Source organism: Pezoporus occidentalis, unplaced genomic scaffold (assembly GCF_034315485.1).
Source record: "Pezoporus occidentalis ecotype Australia unplaced genomic scaffold, CSIRO_AGI_Poc_V1 ctg1, whole genome shotgun sequence".
Classification (NCBI taxonomy): Eukaryota; Metazoa; Chordata; class Aves; order Psittaciformes; family Psittacidae; genus Pezoporus; species Pezoporus occidentalis.
Genome location: NW_026912778.1, coordinates 16,596,560 through 16,613,813, shown reverse-complemented (window position 1 = coordinate 16,613,813; position 17,254 = coordinate 16,596,560). Strand labels below are relative to the sequence as shown.

Sequence of the window (17,254 nt, the reverse complement as noted above, 5' to 3'; positions counted from 1 at the left end):
AGACTTTCTGCCTCTCACTCTTGGTCTTTTTTAATCCATTCTAACTCATTGCTGTTTTGCTGGTCCTGTCAGCTGAAGTCCCCCTTGATTTTTTTCTGTCCCCTTTCTCACTTTATCTGGGTTTTGTGCATGAGTGCTTCTCTCACATACCCTGTGGCTACAGCTGCATTCGCCTGTGTCACCCCTCACCAAGCACCCTCAGGGTACAGCTATTATCAATTGTGTGCCATGCCTTGTACAAGGAACCTTTCTTTGAGGACAAACTGTAATAAACCCAGACAAGACAAACAAGGACATCAACTCCTGCCTGAGCTAGCATCCTGAAGATAAAGGCAGAGCTTCTGCAAAGAGGTTTCTCTGTATATTGGTCAAAGAATGAAAATATCTGAGAGGGTTTTACAAGATGTGCCAGAATTTGGAATGGCTCAACCATTAACATGGAAATGCAGTTAGTATTTTAGATGAGCTGTCTTTCAATTACTGTGTTTGAATGATTTCACTTCTTCATACATCATGTGACAAACTTGACAAAATGAGAGAAAAATGTGTAAGCATAACATCCATGCTAGAAAGACAAAATATATTTCAATAGGGTCCAATGCCAACTGGGGGATTTATCAACAAGAAGAAATGTATGATATTGTCAAGTGCTAGTCCTGTAAACTGATGCAGTTAAACTAACATAAAATGTTCTTTATACACCTTTTTTTTTCCCAGTGTAAAAATAGCTTCTTCTAGTTTGAAACATACTTGTTCCAAGCATCTCTAAAAGGCTGAGCCTATGGCAGGATTCACTGCTTTACTGGCAGCAAGAGTGATAAATGCAAATAGCTGTGTAACCACCTCGTACTTCCTGAGTTCTGAACTCAAATTATGCCACAAAATTAAGCAAAACGGCATGTCACACACTAGAGAAACAAACAATATTTGGACTGATACAGGCATTGTATTTGGAAGGAAAACGTGAAAGCATCTTTACTAGCTAAGTATCCTGTCTGGTTCATAAGTTTTAATTTATACAGTTGCCAACTCTGCTGTTGCTGCTTCATAACAAAAGTGGCTAAAATGCTCTTCTGAAAGGATACATTTAACATACCTGGGGTCTGGCAACAGAAAGTATTATCCACTCTTAAATTTATGAATTCTCTGAGATAGTTTCAATGTGGAAAAGCAAAATCTTCTTCCAATATAGACATCTATACTATTTACGTTTCTGTCAGCCCTAGAATTCTGCAGTGCAGAATACAGTTTCCCTGGAGTACAGCCCAGCAAAGAATTGGTGAATAGTTTATATTTTATAACAGTGCCTTAAGTATCTGTTATTAGCTATACATTTGGAATAGGAGATTTCCTGAATCCTCATTTACTGCCATAGCATTACTACATTAAATCAAGCTTTAGGTTTGTGTTTGCTTGTTACTTTGGGAATTTTCCTCCATTAAAGGTACATTGCTTTCTTATAGAGAGAGAAGAAAAGAGACAAAGAACAAAAGACTCTTTTTTTGAAGAAGGAAGTATGATATTAGCAGTTGTATTACATGTGTAATAGAATACATGCATATAATCTGCACCAATTTACATGAATTATTTAATTCGTATGAGCAATTTCTCTTCTCAAAAATAAATAGTATTATTCACTTCAGTTTTCTATTAAAGAATCAACAATAACTAAAAATCATGAAAATCAATATTACTGCAGATGTAGAGTACATGCAGAAAGAGACGTGCACGGGATCTTTTGGGCAGAAATACTATGTCTATCAAAGGAAATTATTCCCATGATATTTTCACTTAAATATGGTATTTGGGAGGGTTTGGATTTAAGCATGTTGGATTTCTTTTACTTTGGATGTGTTAAATCTTTTTTCTTCCTTTTTCTGTAGCCTGCATTCTTTTGGAGTGTCAGGGGCTGCAATTTGTTTCACTAAAGCCAAAAATGTGGTTTTGCTTTGTATACTTAGCACTAGTTTCTATGTAAGATACACACTGGACAAATCTCAAGTAAAGATCTCTTCCAGCAGAAGGTCAGACGCTTGGTGCCTTTTCCATATGTTCTGAACTGCATTGCTGGCTTGGCTGTGTGTTGAAAAGCAGCTTTGAGAAAGAAATCAAGTCCTCTTTGCACATCTGGAAATGTTGATGGTCAGTTAGATTTTAAAGCATTATGGTCATTCTCCACAACAAAGATTCAACATACCTTGAAGGCAAAAGCAGTGATTTACAAATGCTCATGACATTCCAGCGGTCATTTGAAATGAAGAGAGAATGGATTTAAAAAAACCTAGCTAATGACCTTACACCCTTCAGAGTCCCTGTGTACTCCTGACAGTATCTAAACTTTCACACTGCTACTGCAGTAAGACAAAACACTTTTGTTGTTGTTCTTTACAGTGACTTCAAATTGTTAATACAATTTACATCATGAAGCTCATTCTGAACTAAAGTAAGAAAAAGGAAGACAAAAACATTCTCAGGCAAGGAAAAAGCCATTTTTTCATAAAAATCTAAAGACAAATGTGGCTGAAATTGAACAAATTGTCCTATATGTCTCTACTTAAATGGAAAGATATCGTGCTTTTAAAGATGAGAATATCTATGGGGATAAAATCTCTTTTATTCACAAAGTACCATATTTTATTTACATGACTCACATAAAATCTTCTTTCATTTCAAGAAAGCATTGTATATTTATCCAGTCTCCTGGAATACAGAGAAGGGACATATGGTGAGCATTTCTGGACCATCAATCAAGTTCTAATACATCAGTCAAATCTGCGTAGAGTAAACACTATCTAAAAGAGCAAGGTTCGTTGTAAGGTTGTTTTTATTAAAAAAAAAAAATAATTGTAATATTATTTATTTAAATAGTTACAGATTCTACACCAAAAACTTTCATTTTTGTCAATGTGACAATTTTATCACCTGATACGTTCAAGAGATAATTTTTCTGAAAAGGATGGGAAAGCACCTCTAAAACTCAAGCTTCCCTACATATGAAAACAGCTCATCAGAGATGGTCAAAATCACTTGTCATTTTAGTCAACTATTGGTTGACTCAAGGTTGCAAGACCCTCTGTACTTTACCAAAGGCTTCTTTTTTAATGCTAGGATCAGCGATTCTCACTTCATTTTGCTTGGCCTGCTTGTTGGGCTTTTAATTTTTCTTTGACATGGAAGTGATTTTCCTGAAAGAGTTTATCTTGTTCTGTATCTTATTTGCAGCTAATCTGTTCATCTCCTTTTCCAATATCAAAAGACTTAGAGTCAGTATAAAGCCTTCACGTTACAGCAGATCAACGACTAGAATTTGCAGTCAGCTGAAGCCAGGTAAGTGCAACACAACCAGGTAATTTAGAAGTGGGCTGAACACTGTGTTCTGGGAGCTGTGTGGCGTTTGCTCATGCTGCCTCCAGCTGGATCCAATATTATATTCCCCACATGTAAGATGAACTCCCTTAGATACTTGCATTCTTAGATATGGTCAGCTCTTGCAGGTTTGAGATTAAATTAAGAGATTGACTTGAGAAAATCTTGATGTACTGGGTTAACTGCTGCTGATTTGCCGAGCTGTGGAGAAGGACATAAGGCTCTTCATAAGGCTTGTCTGCCTACTGCGTGGCAATCCCTTTGGCTTAAGCTCAAACACATGCAAAGTTGACTTCAAAGGAACCAGATCTCTATTGACCCCAGTTTGTGACACTTCCAGTGGATGCAAACCCCACGTGCTCGTGCTCTAACGCACAGTGTGTGTTTTGGAGCAGAAAGGTAGTACCAGCTCTGGAAGCAAAACAGTAGATTCCTTCTCTTTACCAAGGGCCCTGATTTTGAGGGTCACACTTTCTCATCCCTCTATGTACCTTTTTATATATGAAATAATAATCCATTAAAGCAAACTTTACAGAATGTTTAAGAATACCTAAAGATAACTTGTAAATTATGGAATAAACTGTTCAAGCGTTGTGTAAACTATACTGGAAGACCAGTTGTGGTAAATAATTTGGAGCATGGATAAACAAGATGGGTATTTTTTTCAGCATGTTAGGCCAGTTGTTTGTGAAACATTCTTCAAAACCTCTTGAGAAAATGCTAAAAGAGACATTGTGGAGCTGCAGGGAAGTGTGAAGCTCCATGGGCAGTCAGAGTGGAAGATGCCACTGGCAAGATCTGCTGGGCCAGTTGCTTTGGGGTCTGAGCTCAGACCACGAATTGCAAAAGAAACCTCTGGGAAGTCAAAGGAAACAGTTCAGTAAAGTCATCTTTCCCAATACTAAAACTGGCTATACTGGGTAGGGCTTGGGTGGCAGTGAGGTAGCAAGAAGCTCCACTAGTCCCAGTATCCAGCTTTGGCTATGGTCTGAGGCACTCAGAGCTGGCATGCTCAGTCTGGTTGTGCCTACAACAACAGCCATGGCATAGGGATGGTCACAGCACCCTGTAGATATTCCCCGAGGCTTGTATTTCAGGTGATCTCTTCCTTTACAAGCTATGGATTGATTTTAAAGGGCTTTAGTGTAATAGGCTTATCCCTGGCCATGTTTAATCCATTAATCTTTTCGACATGCATTAGTTTGCTAAGAGGCAAGGCAAATTCAGGATGACAGTGAAAAAGAGACCACATTCAAGTAGTAATTGTTTCCATGTCAAAGACCAAGGTCTAAAAGGAACCTCTTAGCCTTATGCAGATTAAAGTTTAGCATAGCTGGGAACAACGTTACTATCTCAGGCATTATTTTATCTGACACATGGCCTGTAGATTTGAGCTATATTAAAAAGCAATTAATTTTCAGCTCTGATTTGTCTCTGGCATTTCCTGAGCATCCAGCACCTCCAGCTGGATCCGCTTTGGTGCTGGCCAGCCCAGTGCCAGCACCATTGCTGTTGCCAAACGAGGTGAAGAGCCAGCAGGTAAATCCTTGAGAAAGATGGGATTTCCAAATATAACTCCAGGAAATTTCCTATTATCAAGGATCTAACCATTTAACGAAGAGCAGATGATTGATATTAATCATGCTGAAGTAAACAGGCAATGTTCTTGATTACAGTGTTGTGCCTGTGCTGACTCAGTGCTTGCTAATGTGTTATGCTGAGATGTTGTTCCTTCAGCTGTACTTTACACTTCACCCGTTGCCAGTAAAGCCCAGCTCCCTTGAGTAATATCAGAATTTACACTAGTAAAATTGACTTGAAACTAAATCCTGTGACACAAATAGACAAGTACAAAAGCATAAGAGGACAGAGGGCAAGACTGTGAATGCAGTACACTGAAGGCAGCTGTCGGGTGCTTGTGACTCCTAGTCCTGTGCCTCCTGAGCAAGGATCAGGATGAGGCTGATTTCTCATCAGGCTGTGCCCCCATGCTGTCCAGAACATGCCAGCTACATCACTGCAAACATCCTTCCATGCACATGGTCTCGTCAGAACCACGTTCTCGTTGGTACTCAGCCATTGGTGTGACAAGGTGGGTACATACTGCAGAGCAAGCTGGGAGTAGGGCAGTGTTTCCCAGTACAGCAGTTTACAGGCTGGGGCAGGGCTCTGCTTGGCCAGCAAAGTTTGAGTGCCTTCAAACTGAGGAGACAGCTAGATCCATGTATCCTAGCTCAAGGGAAGAACAGGAATGGAAAGAGGCAGGCCACTTACTTCTCCATCTCTAACCATCCTTTAGAAGACAGAAGCATCCTCCACTGCTTTACAAGGGGCTGTTGTACCCATGGCAAGCAATGCATGCTGAGAGCCTCAGCATGCCTGGTACCCCAGGGGACTTCAGCAGAGAAGCATCTAGTCATGGATCTGAGCCTAGCCAAAGCCCTGAAGCAGTGAGCTAGGCACTACTGGGAAAACACAGGAGCCCTAAGTGCTTGAAGAGCCCAGAGAAGAGGGGAGGCTTATGGCACTTGAGTACTTCCAGGTTGAGAGAGTAGTTGAGCAGTGTCTTTAGGGGCTGTCTTTGTGGACTTGGGCTTCCCATACATAGAATCATAAAATTAACTAGGTTGGAAAGGACAATGGCCCAGCAAGCCAACAGGGAGAAACATTATCATCTCATACCAGAGCCTCATTCCTGTATCCTGAATACAGCACAGCTCATCCTTGCAGGAAACCACTTCTGCAGCCTGGTGTGTAAAAAAAAAACACTAGTTTAGCTAACACTTTTGCTTCTGCTTTGACAGGAAGAGAAACAGCTCAAAAGTATAGTAAAAAACTCCAGTGTCAACTCTGCTTCTTTCTGTGAGCAAGGAACAAGACTGGATAGCTCACACTCAGCTCTTGTCAAACAAAACTTCATGCACAGCAATGCACTGCACTGTCATGTCGTGTTTCTCCTTGTGCAAGAAGGTTCCCATTTGCTTCATCATCAGATGTTATTGCTTGGCTTTGATGCTGTTCCCAGTTAAGTCAATGGGAGTTTTTTCTTTAACTGTGATGAAGCAGTGTTATACCCATTCCACACTTACACTTTTCAAGCGAAGCCTAAGGATATAGTGCCTGGAGTACTCTCTTTCAGAGTACTTTCGGAGTACTCTGAAAAGCTTTGCTTTTCAGTTTGCCAATGTTACATAGGCACTTGGGTTGTAGTTTAGCTGTGTTTCAGACACATCATCCAAACCCACAGGCATTTGATAACTGGAACGCCTACAGAATTAAAAAGTTGCAGTAACTTCTTGCAAAAATGAATCAGTGCATTTGTCAAGGCTTGACCATTAACCATTAACTTTCCAGCCAGATACAGAAACTTCTAAAGAACAGATCATATCAACAGATTAATCTGGCGATAGATTTTCATTAATGGAATGCTTCATAGACAGAAAAAATTATGAGATACTCCTGGGGGCAGTTATGAAAACATTCACCCTTAAGCAAGGACGCATTAGTTAACCAGCCAGATCTGAAAATAGATTGACTGTAGCTGTTTCTCAAAACAGCTCCAAGACTGCAAGCACATCTGCTGTGTGTTAGACTGGAAAGATCTGGCACCTGAAGAACTGTTACATACAGTGTAAGGACCGTCAGACCCTGCAATATATTCCGCAGCAAGAACTCTGTGCGATGCAGTGCAGGTTATGTCAGACTCAAGAATCAATATTAGATGCTGGATACAGCAGACAGAATAGAAATTTGGCATGCTGTTTGTGGGGGAGTGCAGGCAAAGTGTCCCGCTCAAGCTGCAATTTCTGCTGCAGAAATTAGGCTTCAGAAACAAGCTGTGGCCCATCCCATTAACATATGGCACTGGGTAAAAGGGCCTACAGTCCCTTGCTCCTGCCTTGCACTGATTGCTGGATAAAATCTCTGCACCTCCTTGTGTAGGCAGGGTGGGTGGGGAGCTGGCTGCAGGGCTGTGAGCAGGACCAGCAAACCGGTAGGTCCTCCTGTGTGTCATGCAGGATGCTGGCAGTGCTGCTTTTCCCCCAAGGAAGGGATCTGGGAAGCAGATATGATTCAGCTGCTATTGATTTGAGTTGTACCTAAAACAGAGCTTGTGGCAAAGCTGCACTTTAACCCTTGTCTTGCTGGTCACCTAAAACACGTAAATACATCACCTCTTCTCCCTGGGAGCAGTCTGTGCTCTTCCTGTAAGGGGAGGACAGTCTCTGTTTTCCACAGGGTCACTGCAGGCAGGAAGAAGACTAACAAAAATGTGGAGCTCTTTAGCACGAATTTGACTGTCAGCAGCCCAGGGCAGCTCCACATTGTCCGTCCCTGTGCCCAAAGACAGCGCTCCCTTGCTGGTACCTGAGTGCTCTCTAACCCACGCTGGCTCCTCGCCCAGCACATTTTGACTGCAGCACCATGGACGACAGGCCCTGTGTAGCTCTGGCTCCTGACGTCCCCTCCAGCAGCAGGCAGGCTGGCAGGCAGCAAAGCAGCAGAGGGATGCCTCTGGCTGACGTGGGGGGAACTAAGAGATGTGCATGGCCAGGGATGAGGTTTAGGCAGTGACAGTGAGACAAGAGCAGTAGGAGAGGACCAGGCTGCAAGTCTGAGTGTTTCCCAAGATAGGTGCCAGACAATCCAGGTTTCCCTTGCTGATTTCTATACTGCAGCTACTCATCGCTGACAACAGACTCTGCAACATCTAATAATTTAGGCTTTTGAGTTCCCATATGGAGATGGAAAAGGGAGAGAAGAAAGGGAGTGGGGGCTTCTGAGGGTAGGGCCAACTTTGTTCTGAATTTACCAAAGGGTATTCTGGGACTAGCACGCTGCACAGGGGACAGAGCCTTGACCACAAAATGGCTAGAAGCCCTTTAACAGACTTTACAAAGGGAGTGGCCTGGGAAAGTTTTAGAAAATGAAAAAATGATGCAACTTTCCCTGGGAGCTGGAAAATACCAAATTGTATAGTGTGCACTGAGTATAATGGATGTTGGTTGTGACTCACTAGCCACATAAAATTCTATTACCTCGAATCTTCCATGAAATGGAGGGGAAGAGAAACAGGAAAACTGTACTAATTGAACAGAAATACTCGTCATAAAAATACTACAGCTTTTAGGTAAAACTAGAAACCAAGGTTGCATCTTCTTGCAAAACTTTCACACAGTTTGGGATTTCTTTTGTGTGTTTGTGTGAAATGTTTGCACCAAAAGGGTTGGATTTTTTGGCACTGATGTGTGTGCATACTTGTTAGCATTCTAGTGCAAGTGTCTGAGTATTGCTCACCAGTATTTACCTGCTTAACCAGAGCTGGGCACCTAAGGTTTTACGCTCTTACATCACCTTTGACATACAAGATTTTGACTAATCAAGGGGCATCCAACCAAAAAAAAAGAAAAATCTATTTAAGTTAGAAACAGCAAAAAAGGTCAAATGCTGAGAATGAAATACTTGCAAATGGTCCACAGCCGAGAATTATTTCCCTAAGAAACTTAGACGGAATGTCAAATAATGACTACATGAACCATTTGCAATTTGCGCTTTCAGGAAGTAAAATCAGCTAGAATGCTAATTGCAATCATTTGTCTAATAGTAAGATCTTCACATGTGGGCTAGAAGCCATCTACTGCAATGGCTGAAGACCTTTTAGAGGATTAGCTAGAACAGAGAAGCGCAGCTTTGTTTAGCTCTGGTTTTGTTGTGCACAAACTTTAATTTGCTTCTGCATTTTTTTTCTTGATTGCTTTATTTGGGTGGTTTGTTCCTACTACATCCTGGGGCTTTTGGCTTCCCAAAAGTAATATCTGTTGAGAAATCTCTGGGTCTTATTGCACATACGTGCTATGCTCTTGTGCGTAAGGACTCGTTAGTTCTAATGGAAACCATTTGTTTTGGGTGGTCCTCACTACATACACTAATTTCAATACAGTACTCTACAAGAAGCCAAGGAGAGAGTGGGCCCAGCAAAATGTGCTTTGGAAAGCCAGCTCTGCCAAGCAACCCTTTTAACAGGGTTTTGAACAAACCAGGGCCCTGTTCAGATCAATGGCTTGATTCAGAGGCATATATCGTAAGCATATTCCTGTAAGTCATAGATTGCTGTGTGTAGATCTTAACCCAGTAAGAAAGCAAGCAGCCTGCCAGGTTATCACATGCAGAAGAGCTATCTCATGGGGTCATGTTGCTCAGGCACCACAAAATAGCAAGGAGCCCACACCAAGCCAAGTAGGTTGGAACATGCCAATAGTGCAAGTGCCAGACCTCTTAACAGAGGGAAATTCTGTGGAAGCTGAGGCACTCCAACATAGCTTTCTCCCCACCCCCAACCCCAGCACTATTTTCAGTCTTATCTGGCTCAGATTCAGTAACTGGTTTTCATCCAGTTATCATTTCAGCGGGGCCCAGGAGAACTTCTCAGGCATCTCAGCCATGTTTAAGCCAGTCCCCTGTGAAGGCAATGCAGAACCGAAGCACCACAGGCACAATAACTGTAAGGTGCCCAACTCAAATGCTCTCATGCAAGAGTTCTGCACCACAGGATTTGGACCAGGCAGGGGAGGAGGTGACTGCCCCTGCAAACGTGCTGGGTGTCAGGAAGCCCATTCCCACCAGTGGGCTGAGGAAAAGGGCTGACACTGCCTCTACATTATCTCACTGCTCAGCTGCCCATGAGAGCAGCAGGCTGCGTGGGATTTACCAGCACACAGAGCTGAGGAAAATCAGACTGTACTAAGCCAACTCAGCAAGAAAACAAAGGAAGTGTTCCGGAGTGGAAGCCTTTTCTAAAGTAGTATTAAAGTATTAAATATCAAAAGTTGGAAGCGTCTATACACAGCAGTGCTGCAGACCACGCAGTAATCACTAAAGATATCTGTCTAAGCTCAACTCCACCCAGGACATGAAAAGTCCATCCTGGTTTGTGATTGGTGAAGAACTGAAGCACTCACCCCTTACAAGGTCCTGTGATTTGTTGTAGGCATCTGTATGTTCTCACCACATTACCTGTCAATAGCTCTCTCTTGCCAGTCTCTCTGTGGTCATAGCATCTCACCAGTTAGGCCAGAGAAGTAGAACTGACCTTGTAATTTCCCTCTGTTGTTGCCATTATGGAAAATACTAGTACCAGAATCGTTGCCACACTGAACAGCTCCTCATTTCTGATTTTTCTGAGCAGATAAGAATGACCTAGGGCCTCTTAGTGTGTTTTACATCAAAGACTGATGAAGAGTCCTGACAGCCTTGATGTCAGTGCTGTAAATAAACCATTAATCACACTGCCATTCCAGGGAACAGCCTTCTCCCAGAGGGCATGAACCTTCTTCAGGTCACTAATATAAACCACATCTCCTCTAATCCGGTGGGATGGTGGTAATGTCAAGGCTTTCAAGGTGGGCTGGCTCTGTGTGCGGGGGATACTCCATTACTCTCATTTTAATGCACAGGTCATTGTTATGGTTCCAGTGGATTATAAATGGTCAATTAACAGAGAAGCAGTTTCAGTGAATTAAATAAAGTGCACTGCAGTTGGAGTTACAGAGAGAGGTGGAAAACATAGAAGGTTCACTGCCCTGTAAAACTTTTGAATTGGAGTTGAGTACTGCATAAAAACATAATGCAGAGGTGTAAGAGAAATGATAGGGTTGATGATGTGGCAAGTAACCAGAAGAGCATGGTCCTAGTAGACACTGCAGAGCCTAATGCTGTCAATACCAAAAATGTGTCTATTACTAAAAAAATAATCTCAAAATCAGTGCCAGCCCACCACCTTGTTAGCAGCATTCTGTGTCATGACACACTGTGGAAGCCTATAACTGACTCTTCAGTAAGACTGTCAGTAGAAATAACATTTTAAATATATACACACGCAAAAAAAAACAAGCATTGTATGTATATATGTTATAGATATTGTATATAATACATATATTATACATATTTACACACACATATATGTAAAAATAACATATTAGGGAGATTTGGAGATACAGCTAAAACCACAGTCAGCCCAACCTGCACCCTGTGTGTGGACTGTTGAGCCATCACGGGTGAACTGCAAGCAGAAATTTGGTCTTCTGACAGAGTAGCTTTTGCAATGGGAACTGCCTCATTAAGCATGACTGTCTGCATCTCCCAATGAAAATACAGTGTAGAAATGATGATACAAGAGAGCTGGTGGCTGCCTCCCTGCATTAGACACTCCTGAGGGTGTCTGTGATTCCCAGAAGTTACTCAAATGAATCAGGGAGCTCAGGGCTACTCTGAGCTATGCTAATACAGTTTTTCATGTGATAAATTATATCTATAAAAAAGGAAGCAGTCCCGAGGGCATGTGAGCCAGCTGGCACTGGCCATTTTCACACACTGCCTCCTCACCGCAGCCTGGCATGGAGACTGCTAACACAGCTCTGTTACCAGAGGAAACCCCCACACTTCCCCTCTGGAGGCTGAGCCCAGGGTGTAAGGCTGCGCAGTGTGGTTTGCGTACTGAGTCCCGAGAGAACAGTTCTGAAGCCATGCTCAGGAAACCTCTGCCGAGCAGAGAGGGCAGTGAGTAGCTTCAGGCTTCTCAGCCACATCACAGCCCTCCTTTGTGAAAGGGATCTGGGTATGGCCAAGGAGGGGGTTCACACCATGCCCTGGACTCCTGCAGCTTCACTGGCCATGCTGGGTTTAGGACTCCCAAATGAAATGCAGTATCTCACAACTTGGCTTCTCTAATTACTTTAAAGCCTGACGCTTGCTAACCCAGGTGGGCTCTGACCTGGATCTGCACAACTCAGGCTGCTGTCCAAGGGCAGATTCCTCACAAAGGAAACCACTCCATTGGTCTGCTCTACATTGCAGACCAAGTACCACAGAAGCCCAAGCTTACATTGACTACACAACTACAGCTAATAAACTAACACCTCAGGCACCTAAATCACAACTCTGTTTTAAATATAAATAGATGGAGTACAGCAGTCAGTGCCAGGACTAAGGCTCAACTTCCCTTGCTATAGCTTTGGGTGACCCTCACTTGCCTTATAACAAAACAAACCTGGGTGTGGGGGGTGCACATGTTTGCATAAACTTGACTGTAAAAGCCTGACTCCCTTGCCTGATGCCTTCTTAACCAGGACCAGAAGTTGAGATTGCTGTCTTGGAATGGGGTTTCTTAAGAGAAAAATGAACTAAAGAAATACTTTTCTACACTGAAGCACAGATCACTTGTACAGCCTAAAATGCCCCTATTTAAAAATGCCTTTTGCAAACAAAGGGTCACAAGTTTTTAAGCTGTCCAAATAATCCCTGTCACTACAACCATACATAGGACAGGATTCAGCACTGTCCAACAGTGAGATTCATGAACTGGGCCTCTCACAAGCACCCCTGGAGAGAGGAGCACAAGGTAAGCTGCCTTCCACTCCTGTCAACAGAACCTCAGCTGCATTTTTCTAAGCCTTATGTCATGGTCTGCATACTTAGATTTTCAATACAGTATTCATTTCAATTTTAAATCATAAGTTTCTGTAAAATACCTACTTCAAAGCTTTTCCGTGCACCTCCAGCATCATCATCTTAATCTGAACTCATTTTACAGGCCTGAACCCCACTTCAGAAACAATTGTTTTAAAATCATCTTTATTACTTCAGCCCTTTTAAACAAGAGTAAGATAGACATTTAAAATATTGTATTTTGCCTTTTTGTAGTTTCTTAAGCAATATTTGGAGAATGTAGTCCACAAAATAAAGAAAATATGCACTGAAAGCATGCTGCTTCTAATCAAGAAGACTAAATTTAGAATTGAATTTATTCTAAATAAAAATATCTGATCAAGGTTCCCAGTACATATATTTAAAGCTATTCTGACAGCCTAGGACAATAAAAGAGTATTAGGTCCGTTACCATCTACATTTGATGGAAATAACGTCAAAAAACACCTGTGAGCTGGACAGAAGATACTCATGAAGTCTTGAGAAACAGAGGTCAGCACACCTTAATGCTGCTTCTGACAGACTGAGGTTCATGTGGGCATTTCCAGAGCTGTCAATGAGTACTGTTGGTAAAAGTGAACCCAGAAATCACACACCAGGACCATACACAAACAGTATGTGCGTATAAAAGATGTACATTATAGATATTGTATATCCTTAGCCACCTGGTGTCATCACTTTAGTCTGCGCAGGCTTGCTGTGCCATGTTTCCACCCACACTGCCTTGCTAATGTTTCACAAGCCATGTCACCCCCCCTTCCAACATACCCACTTCCCTACACTCCTCAGCCTTCCAGAAAGGCATCAGTGTGGGTCTGTAGCTAAGAAGAGAGGGAGGCTGAGGGGCTTCAGCTGGGTTTGTTGCTCCTCAGCCACCCTGCCCATCCTTCCTTATCACTGGGCCTGGACACACTCACCCACTTCCCCCCTGCCCCTTCTCGCCCCTGAAGATGCTACAACAGCTCCGCAGGGGAAAAACAGGCAGCAGGACTGTCCTGGTGATCTTAAGCTGCTACAAGCAGCCTGATGATCTTTATATCCTGGATGATCTTTATACCTAAACTGGTCCCAACACACTTGGCTTTCGTCTCCAAACTATCAAGTAGGGTCTACAGCCCTGAAGTTGCCTAAAATTTCAAAGGCTGCTTCAGATGATGCAGCCATCCGTGATCACCGGGAAGGCTGCACAGTTCCTTTCCATTCCAGGGAAGAGCAAATGCTTGTAAACAAATGAATATTGTTTAGTATTAATGACAACTGCCTCCATCTGATGTGTATTCTGCAGTATATCAGAAAAGACCTTTCTTCTAAACAAGGGGAAAGTTAAGTACAACCAATTAATTTCAATATCGTTAAAACATAACAGGATGCTGGTTTGTGATGGCTAGCACAGTACTCAGCACTAAATACTAACTTTACGTTATTAAAAGGACATGGTGCATGACATGCAAGCTAATATATGTTTCTCAAAACTACAGCCTGATGCTAATCTACATTCTACAAAATGTAGGCAAATGCTTCACTTACAGCATGTGGGTAAAGAAAAACCCCATGTGGAGGTGCATGGGACTGAAGCCTAAGTCTGTAAAACTTCAGAGATGCAAAAGTAGCACATGTTTACACAAAGCTTTTTTCCCCCTATTCTTGCAGTGTAATAGACCTTTACCTTTATTGATGAGCAAAATTGTGCCCAGGAATTTGAAACTGTTTCAGAATTATTGTTAAACATAACCCCCTTGAAAATACCTAAAAGCAAAATGTGGTGGGCTTTTTGGTTATTGTACCATGATGTGTTATCAGGAACAGTAATCACTCCCCTGAAACAGAACTTCTGCTAGTAGAAACACACACCGTTTCCTTATAACTGTCCCCTCTTTTTCATACAACCCAATTTCGTCGTCAAGAATGAGCATATTTAAAATTAATCAAGCCACTTTTTACATCTATTTCTGTAAGAGCTGCTGGCTGTTGCATTGCTGTAACACATCATCAAGGAAATGGCCAGCGGGAGCAAGAATTCTGCAGGCTGACAAGACAAGCAATTCTTATTAAATGCAAACTGTCAACTTCTGTACTTTAGATAAATGCTTTGATTTAGGAGGGTCAGAGACGGGCAGGAGGTGTCAGCAGACAGATTGGAGGTCTCTGGGACTTTTCAAGAGATTTATAAGTTGGCTTTTGTTTGGGTTTTAAGCATTTTAGTTTCTTTGAGGTACTCAAACCCAAGTTGACATACCTTCTAATTTTACTGTGTGCTGACTGTGCAAGTTAAATGAAAACACTGCAAATTTTCACTGTCCTCAGTGATTTAGCAGGAAACCTCAATAGTCTTATAGGTAAAATGACCTAGAAATAGCCTTTGATCTGCAGTCTATGTATGCACCATAAAAACACAGAAACACAGTCAGCATAAAGTGCTGCAACAAAGACCTGGGGTTTTTGAGTCACTGGGCAGCAGCTCATTTGTTGTGCAATGAAACTGTCATTGTTCTTCCATGTTGATGGAACAGCTGGATCAAACTTGTCCTGACCTATGGGTAGGGATAGAGGCTGCTGTTTTCTCCTCAAATGCATTTATAGTCAGTTGGCCCCTGGCAGCCCCAAAACTGGTTCTAGCTCCAGGTAGAGCAGGTTTTTGCCTGTGGCAACAAAGCAATCATAATCCTGCCACTTATGCCAGAGACATGGTCAACTGACAGCTTGACAAGGCAGGGTTCATGGAGTGGGAACTGGTTTTGGGAGAGGCTGCAGTAGCTTCTGACACAAACATCTCTATCCACACTCAGTTTTGCTTGTTCTCCTTCCAGTGGCATCTCCTGTGCAAGGAAGTAAGTGCTATAGCTCACCCTGGGGCAGGGAAAATCATCTCTTTGTATTGCTCACAAGACTTAGGAGGGATGTGAAATGGCTGTAAAATAGCCTCCCTACAGACAGGAACTGGTGGCTGAAGTCCCCAAGCTCCAGCCCTTCATGCATATCAGAGGGCCTGCTGGTAAGCAGGGGACCCTGTTCCCAAGGGCACCATCAGTGTTTCTGCTCCGCACTCTGTGTGTCCCCATCACTGCCATTAGACCACTTGTGATGGAAGAGCCACTGCAGAGTTTTCTTTTGAAAGTTCACTTTTAGAAACAGAAACATGGAAAGTAGTTCTTTGGTTTGACTTTTTACGGAAAACACGTGAGCAGAAAGCAGTGGGACCCACCTGCTAGAATATCCTGCCCAGCGCAATATCCTACCCTTTGCTCTTGGAAGGCATTTCAAAGAATATTTTCAATTTTTCCACACTTGCTAGCCAGTTTAAAAAGGAGTTTGTCAGTGATGCTATAATAGCTGCTTTACTTTCATTTGTGATAGCTGCTTTTCTGGATGTGTTTTCCCGATGTTTTTGCAGAAGAGGTTATTTCCTTGACATTCACGTGGTTTGGGGAAAAAGTTTGTGTTTCAGATTTTAATTTTGTTCTTGCGTGTTAAGAACAGAAATGAGACTATCAGCTCCCTAAAGGATGTTTAAGGTATGAGCTGTGAGCCAGATGCGGGCCATAAAACTCCACAGTTGAGACTCCTTGCAGGCAGCTGCACTCACCTATCAACAGAGACTTCAGATCCAAGCATGTTCTGAAGCCAGATCCCTGGGATCAAGGGAGAATGTTCAATGCTCTGACCCACAACCTCCTTTGCGACACAATCCTGTCTTACAAACAAAAACTCCTTTATCAATTTGATTTTATACAAATGTTAACTTTTCTTTCCAGGACTCCTGGCCAGAGGAAGACTTCCATGAGATACCATAGTATTCTACATATAAAATAGTTATAAGAGAAGTCTTTCTTCAAATAAATGCAGCATAGAAATACTCATGGATATGTAATAATTACTATTATTGTTCTTTTCATCTTGCATAGACTGGAGTTACGCTTTGTTACTACATTAGTCCCATGATACATAAAAGAGAAAAATCTGCTGCAATATTGGTGGAAATACTCAGTCACCCAAGAACATTCAAATCACAAACAATCCCCATTGCAACGTTATCACTGTTGGTTAAATGCCTTAAGTACTCAATTCTGTATCAGGCACAAGAAATAAAGTTCTTGTCCCAAAATGCCAATCTAAATGAGGCAATCCAAAAGCTCACACATACAGTTAACTGTGCAACACACACACTGAAAGAGTTATTATCTGGGTACACTCACTACTTCAAACCAGTTTGATAAGCAGCCTTCCTATGGGTTACAACAGCAAAGTCCAGAGATCTCAAGATGCAGGAATTCATCGCCACCCTTGCCAGAGGTGGGTTACACATCTTACTAGTGAGTGGGTTTCAGGTTTCTAATTCATTTAGGTGTTTCTCTTGAAAGTAGTGCCAGCTGCTGTTATTGGGGAAGAAAAATGTTTCTGTGTTCAT

At 42.2% G+C, this 17,254-nt stretch overlaps 1 long non-coding RNA gene across 1 annotated transcript; it reads right to left on the bottom strand.

Annotated features, from left to right (window-relative positions):
• Window positions 1-1,574: 1,574 nt before the first annotated feature.
• Window positions 1,575-13,411, bottom strand: LOC134173656 (uncharacterized). The gene is made up of 2 exons (XR_009968421.1): window positions 13,297-13,411; window positions 1,575-4,219 (listed from the first exon to the last, which is right to left on the bottom strand). It is a non-coding gene; the product is annotated as an uncharacterized LOC134173656 (long non-coding RNA).
• Window positions 13,412-17,254: the final 3,843 nt, after the last annotated feature.